An 8,905-nucleotide genomic window follows, 5' to 3' on the forward strand; every position below is an offset into this window, starting at 1 on the left:
CCAAACTAACTTAGTACGTTGATTTCATGAAACGATACTGTTATCAGTCATTTTTACTTTTTAGATAATTCAGGAATCCTGGGAATCGAATAGGAGCATTTAGCCCCGGTGGGGAATATTATACCCTTTTACCCTATCCACTAAGGGATACTTTATTTTAAGCAATAATCAAAAGGAAAACAGTTTCTTGACAAAACAGATTACCGATCTCTAATTTACCAGTTTTCGATGAAAACCCCTTCTTCAGAATTAACTAGAATGAGACTTGACCTCGATGAATTTGAGTTCGAATGTAGGAGTGGAAGTCTAGAATTAAAATTAATTCAGAAACTCTAATATGTCTGTTTTCTACACAAACGGGTAAGAAAATATTTGACAACTCGGTGAATATGCCACGTGCGGCTTTTCTGGTAAATGCAAATGTTAACTTTACACCAATAACCGAATTTACAAAAAGAGACATAGTGGCAATACAGTTAAATATACCAACAACGAGAGGGAAAACTGATATAAAGGTTTGAGATTTTTCTAACCTAAAAAAGAAATAAATGACCCCAAGGTTAATACCTCTACAATCGGAATCAAAAACAATAAAACGATGGTGATAAATATGATAAAATCCAACACAGTGAATAGACTGATACAAACACTGAAGAAGATTACAAGTAGTAATCGAAATACCGGTATCTGCTAAATAGTGAAGTGCAAGTGCATTTAACTATAAGAAACATAGTGGAATTAAACGGAAGAAAACCTTTGAAATATTACGTACATTCCAAGCTGGTAAGCTCAACTGGTATCCAGAGCAAACCATCCAATCAATAATTAATAAAAAATAACTCCAACAACTGAATATTTAAAAAGGATAGCAGTAGATTTCAAACAGAATACAGCTTATCCAGTTAGGAAAAAATTAAAAAAAGGCTTGGTGTAGATCTAGTTTTCAGTAGTAAAAATTACCAGCTAAAATACAGTCAAACGTATGGAAAATTTATGAGAAAATAACCAAATTAAAATTAGAAAATTAAATTTAAAAAAAAATCAGTTGTTATTAAAAAAAAAATTAAAAGTTTTTAAAAATATTTAAAAGTTAATTTTTTATATATTTGTTCCAAGAAAAATATATTTTACACTTTAAATAAAATTTGGAACACTATTCAATACGTATTACAAACCATACTAAAAATTCATCAATTTTCTCGGGAAAGGTGTTGCGGTCAAGTAATAACTACCAACGCAACCGAATCGCCCTTTTCACTTTGAATCAATTATACAATCCATCTGATTATCATACCTTAAAATATAAATGGTGATCAGTATATATCTCTGTAAAGCAGTTCCTCCTCAATATTTACTATCTCTTACCCAATTTTCAATATTTTGCAATGAACATTTTGTTCAAATGTTGCATTATTGTAGCGAAACTAACACTTTCTGTATCGCCAACAAAATGAAAGCGAATATATTTTTACCAAAAATACAACTCCAAATTAAATCCATCGAAGTGCAACTTTTACGGAAGTGATGTTACCTATTTAGGACATCAGGAATTTTATCAGATCCATCAACATATTCAACAACCGCCACTAATCAAAAAACTTAGAAATCAAAATTGGACTAGTACTAAATATGCACAAATACTCAAAATTTTGAAAAATCATCTGTTATTCCCTAAAATACTACAATTCCCCGACTTCCGTCAACAATTTATTGCAATAACTGACGCTTCTAAAGTGGGATGTGGTGTGGTTCTAGTGCAAAAGCATGATAATATTGAATTTCCTATTGCATACGCAAATAAAGTGTTTACAAAAAGTGTCGCAAATAAATTTACTGTCTAGCAAGAATTAACAAGCATCCACTAAGCGATATTATATTTTAGGCAACAATCAAAAGGAAAACATTTTCTTGACGAAACAGATCTCTAGTTTATCTGTTTTCGATGGAAACCCCTTCTCCAGAATTAACTAGAATGAGATTTGACCTCGAAGAATTTGAGATCGTGAATGTAGGGGTGGAGACTAGTCCAGAATTAAGATTAGTTTAGAAACTCTAATGTCTGTTTTCAAAATCCAAACAAGAGAAGGAACGAAAAATCTGTTGCAAAGTAAGCAAGATGACCACATACAGAGCCCTTTCAACTGAAAGTATCTGAATCAATATATAAAAATGAAATATACATTTACTGAAATTAAATATCGAAAAATCCATATAAAACTTACAGTTTCAAAGTTGGGAGATTTAAAAAAAAATGAAGAACATGCTTGAAAGAATGCTCTAACGCTCTTAATTTAACCATAAATGAATTGAAACAAGCAATCACGTAAAATTAAAAAAATGCAAATTATTCTCGATCAACCTCAAAGTACGATAGAAGATGAGAGTTGAGAAATTCATTAGAAAATATACCGAACGCTTAAATGTTATTATATCTATTGTAAAATAAAATAAAATAAAATAACACACAACAAAAACAAGTGAAGTATTTAATAAAATCAGCGAAATGACTCCATACCACCAAGAAACAATTGGAACACTATACCTCGAAGAATTTGGCATCAACGGTGAGTTTGTTAAGGGTAAAATAAATGTAAAGGCGGATGCGCTCTCTAGAATTAAGATTAATTCAATAATATAATTGTCCTGAAAATAAATATTGAAATTAATAATTACAAAATGGGGGCGGACATACGTAGTTGGTCTTGTACGCCGCTCACCCGGATTTGATTCCCAACCCAGCACATAGGGCTAGACATTTTTGTAATGAGATTTTTCTATCCCGAAAAGAGGTGAATGAGCATAAGGTTAAAACCTCTATAATCGAAATAAAATAAATAATAATTATAAAAACGATATGGTTGTAGCGTCATATTGAATTACCTATTACATACGCCAATAAAGCGTTTATAAAAGGTATCGCAAATAAATTGACTGTGTAACAAACAAGCATTAACAAGCATCATCTAAGCGATACTATGTTTTGGGCAATAATCAAAAGGAATATAGTTTCTTGACAAAACAGATTACCGATCTCTAATTTATCTGTTTTCGATGAAAACCCCTTCTGAGACTTGACATCGCTGAATTTGAGTTCTTGATTGTAGGGGTGGAGCCTATTCTAGAATTAAGATTAATTCAGAAATTCTAATGTCTGTTTTTAAAATCCAAACAAAAGCAGGAACGAAAAATCTGCTGCAAAATAAATTAGAATCCTAATCAACTTTCATCTGATTAAATAAAGTTACAAAAGGGATATGACTCTAGCGTAATTTATCCATATAAAACTTACAGTTACAAAGTTGGAAGTTTTTTTTTAAATATTTGAAGAACAAGTTGGAAAATTCGCTGTAACGCACTCAATTTTTTAAAAAAAATTGCATTAATGAATTAAAACGAGCAAGCAGGCGAAAAAATGCAAATTATTCTCGATCCACCCTAGAAGACATATGTATAATTGATGTCTGAGATTATCCAAGAAAATTATTACTTCACAATTGATGAACACGATTTTTCTATGAATTTGAGAAAGGATATGCCAAAATATACCGAAAACTGGAATCTTATTATATCTGGCTAAATATGAAAAACCTTTGCAAGCCATGTAAAAAACTATAAAATGCAAAGAATAAAAATATCTGGCTTTGACATCGACGGTGATTTTGTTAAGGGTAAAATAATTGTAAAGGCGCTCTCTAGAATTGAGATCAATTCAGAAACTCTAACTGTTTTGTCTGAACCTACCAGGTTAAAGTCCTAATAAAAATAATTCAATACAATAATATAATTGTCTTGAATAATAATCTATAAAATGCAATGAATAAAGTACTATATACAACTGAAATATGAAATAAAAATTTCAATAAAGAAACCGAAAAAATGAAATATTGCAAAGCGAGAGCCAATACAGTACAGTAAATGATAATGCGATGATAGAAAACGACAAAATTTATGAAGGACCATAACTGAAAAAAATCTCGCAAATGTAACAATAGAAGATGCAGCAACGAAGCAAAAAATAAACGATACGCAAAAGCAAAAAAAATGATACACAAAAATATATAAAAAAGATCTATGAAATTTTCTACAATATACTTTTTGACAAAATAGAACGTATGAAATTTTCTAAATTTCAAACATTTAAAAACCTTAAACTTCAAATATTTCAAATCAAAATATCATATATTTCTTTTCAAAAATATAAAGGAATTTTGACAAAAAAATATTGTCGAAAATTTCATTTAAAAAAATATACAAAAAAGACTCACCTGGGAAGGATTGTTCCTGAAGAATTCCTCCACCGAACTAAAACACTAATCATAGCTTTTTGTAACATTTCATAAAAAATCACTATTGGTCTCTTAGCAAATGACCCAATTGGCAGATTTAATTTTCAAATACACTTACGTCACTTACACTTCACTCAGTCATTTAATTTTAGTTCACGTCCATTTAAATTTATTGGTCACACCACTGCTGCCAACCGCTATCGGCCCCCTCACTGCCAACACGCTCCACGCAAATGAAAAGCGGATGAGGCCCAAATAAAACTAACTAACTATTGGCAGTTTTAATTTTCAAATTCACTTGTTTCACTTGCACTTAATATTAGTCCACATATGCATCACAATTACATTTATTGGTCACACCACTGCTGCCAACGGTTGGAACGATGACGCTGCAAAGTGCCGGCCCACTGCCAACACGCAAATGAACAGCGGAACACTGCAGAAAAAAAAAATCGAAAATACAGTTAGAATATTGAAAAGCATATCATTTTCACCATACTTACATACGATGATGAAGGAACCCGTTCGCTGTCGCCCGCAGTAAACCAAACGAACGATGCTATTACGACGATGCACTGGGGAACTCGATGCCGCTGGAACCTTTGCGAAGTTCAAAATGAGAATAATCCAGTAACGTCGCCGAGTGCTTCTTTTAAACTCTGCTCAGTAACAAAAACTGCACATGTTGGGCACAATCTCTTCTCTGATTGGCCGATATGAGCATCTTGTTGTCTCGCTTCACACCATGGCGCCGGTTAAAATAGGTAAACAATGTTGCTTTGCACTCGTATCGAACCCAGGCGAAATAAAATTTTAATCCTTGTTAGATCCGCCCATTTCCTTGTTTTCTCGTTTCACACCATGGCGTCGGTATGGTTAAAACAGGTAAACATTGTGGTTTTGCACTCGTGACGAACCCAGGCGAGATCAAAATTTAATCATAGTTAGATCCGCCCATTTTTTTGTTGTCTCGCTTCACACCATAACGTCCGTATGGTTAACACAGGTAAACATTTTGGCTTTGCGCTCTGCCGAACCCAAGCGAGATTTTAACTATTGTTAGATCCACCCATTTTCTTGTGTTCAGCTTTGCCACCGGATTATCCATTTAAACCTTTTTAAAACTCTAAAAGAAGAATATCAGTCGATTTATTAGATCATCACGATTCAATTCATGCTAAATACCTGCTGGAAAAACCATCGGCTTAGCTAAATGGTGCTTTTGAAAAAGTGGCTGTGGTTTTTTTCATTGCGCAGTTGTGTTGCGTACCCCAGCTCGGTGTGGTAGTGTGATAAAAAAATCACAGCCACTTTTTCAAAAGCACCATCCAGCTAAGCCGATGGTTTTTCCAGCAGGTATTTTGCATGAATTGAATCGTGATGATCTAATAAATTGACTGATATTCTTCTTTTAGAGTTTTGAAAAGGTTTAAATGGATAATCTGGTGGCAAAGCAGAACACAATTTTTCTTACGCCTACTACCAAGCCTTGAGGTAACTTAATCCATCGAAGTGCAACTTTTACGGAAGTGATGTTACCTATTCAGGTCATCAGGAATTTTATCAGATCCATCAACATATTCAACAATCTCCTCTAAACAAAAAGAAATCAAATTTGGGCTAGTCCACTAAATAAACACTTTGAAAAATCATCTTTTATTCCGTAAAATACTACAATTCCCCGACTTCGTTAGGCAATTTATTGCAATAACTGACCCCTCTAAAGCATGATAATATTAAATTACTTATTGCATACGCAAATAACGCGTTTATACAAGGTGTCGAAAATAAATTGACTGTCTAGCAAGAATTAACAAGCATCCACTAAATGACACTATATTTTAGGCAATAATCAAAAGGAAAACAGTTTTTTGACAAAACAGACTACCGATCTCTAGTTTATCTGTTTTCGATGAAAACCCCTTCTCCAGAATTAACTAGAATAAGACTTGACCTCAATGAATTTGAGTTCGAATGTAGGAGGTGAGGCTAGTCTAGAATTAAGATTAATTCAGAAACTCTAATATGTCTGTTTTTAAAATCCAAGCAAGTTGCAAAATAAACAAGATGACCACGAAATACATACAGGGCCCGTTCAACTCAAAATATCTAAATCAATATATACAAATGAAATATTCAATTTACCGAAATTAAATATCGAAAAATCGTCGACGAATAATGTAAATGGTCTGATCATAAACATTAAAAAATGGATATGATTCTAACGTAATTATCAATATATTACTTACAGTTACAAAGCTGGGAATTCATTTTGGAAAACAATAACTGACCTCTCTACAGCATGATAATATTAAATTACTTATTGCATACGCAAATAAAGCATTTATACAATGTGTCGCAAACAAATTGACTGTCTAGCACGAATTAACAAGCATCCACTAAATGAAACAATATTTTAGGCAATAATTAAAAGGAAAACAGTCTCTAGACAAAACAGATTACCGATCTTAAGTTTATCTGTTGTCGATGAAAACCCCTTCTCCAGAATTAACTAGAATAAGACTTGACCTCAATGAATTTGAGTTCGAATGTAGGAGGTGAGGCTAGTCTAGAATTAAGATTAATTCAGAAACTCTAATATGTCTGTTTTTAAAATCCAAGCAAGTTGCAAAATAAACAAGATGACCACGAAATACATACAGAGCCCGTTCAACTCAAAGTATCTGAATCAATATATTCAAATGAAATATTCAATTTACCGAAATTAAATATCGAAAAATCGTCGACGAATAATGTAAATGGTCTGATCATAAACATTAAAAAATGGATATGATTCTAACGCAATTTATCCATATAAAACTTACAGTTGCAAAGTTGGGAATTTTTTTTTTTTTTTTTGGAAAATTTGAAGATTAAGCTGGAAAGAATTCTCTAGCGCTCTCAATTTAATTATAAATGATTTGAAACAAGCAAGCAGGCAACATTTAAAACAATGCAAACTATTCTCGATCAACCTCAAAGTACGATAGAAGACATATAATTGATATTTGAGATTTTCCAAGAAAATAATGATTTCGCAACTGGTGGATATGATTTTTTAAGAGTGAGTTAGGCATAAATAATGCATGACTCCATACTATTAATAATCAATTGGAAGACTTCACCTCGAAGAATTTGACATCGACAGTGAGTTTGTTAAGGGTAATATAAATGCAAGGACGGATGCGCTCTCTAGAATTGTATGATTAATTCAGAAACTCTGTTTTGTAAGTTTTTTTTAAATCCAAGCAAGAACAGGAACAAGAAAACTGGTGCAAAATACACAAGATGGTAGTTTTAATCCTAATAAATGTCAAGTCCAAATACAAAGCTTGATCAGCTCAAAATGTTAGAAATAATATAAATAAATAAAACATATAATATACCAAAATTAAATTTTGAAAAATTAGAGACGAATAACATAAATGGGTGCGAAGAACCTACCAGGTTAAAGCCACAATAAAATAATTCAATAATTGTCCTGAAAATGAACAGGGGAGGGCATAACGTAGTTGGTCTTGTACGCCGTTCACCCAGGTTCGATTCCTAACCCCGCACATAGGGTTAGACATTTTTCTAAACAGATTTTTCTATCCCGAAAAGAGGTGAATCAGCATAAGATTAAAATTTCTATGCTGTCCATGAAAACATAAGAGGATTCTTGTCAAAAATAAGTTATATGTTGGATTGTATTCTGTATCACCACTGAATCACATTGCGCAAATAAGGTTTCCAGGTAAATGTAAAGGTGTAAATCTTCAACAGCGTTTTTCTCGGCTTGCTGTTTTTCAATATTGGACTCTTATACTTTTATGAACAATATAATCGAAATAAAATAAAAATTAATTACAAAAACGATATGATTGTAGCGTCATATTGAATTACTTATTGCATACGCAAATAAAGGTGTCGCAAATAAATTGACTGTCTAGCAAGAATTAACAAGCATCCACTAAGCGATACTATGTTTTAGGCAATAATCAGAAGGAAAATAGTTTCTTGACAAAACAGATTACGGATCTCTAGTTTATCTGTATTGGCCGATATGAGCATCTTGTTGTCTCGCTTTACACCATTTGCACTCGTGCCGAACGCAGGTGAGATAAAATTTTCTTTCAAAGGACACTGGCAAAAGGCATGTCATGCCCTCGTAGCAGCAGCAACAACAAGCATATTGCTTGTCGGTCACAGGAGGAAAGGAAAACTAACACTTTCTGTATCACCAAAAAAACAACTCGAAATTAAATCCATCGAAGTGCAAATTTTACGGTAGTGATGTTACCTATTTAGGGCATCAGGAATTTTATCAGATCAATCAACATATTCAACAATCTAAACAAAAAACTTAGAAATCAAAATTGGACTAGTCCACTAAATATGCATAAGCATTCAAAACTTTGAAAAATCATCTTTTATTCCTTAAAATACTATAATTCCCCGACTTCGTTAGGTAATTTATTGCAATAATTAACGCCTCTAAAGTGGGATAATAAATTACCTATTGCATACGCAAATAAAGCGTTTACAAAAGGAGTCGCAAATATGTAAATTGACTGTCTAGCACGAATTAACAAGTAGGGTAAACAGGTCTAATACGCTCCCCTTAAGCAAAAATAGCT

Source organism: Topomyia yanbarensis, chromosome 2 (genome assembly GCF_030247195.1).
Source record: "Topomyia yanbarensis strain Yona2022 chromosome 2, ASM3024719v1, whole genome shotgun sequence".
Lineage (NCBI taxonomy): Eukaryota > Metazoa > Arthropoda > Insecta > Diptera > Culicidae > Topomyia > Topomyia yanbarensis.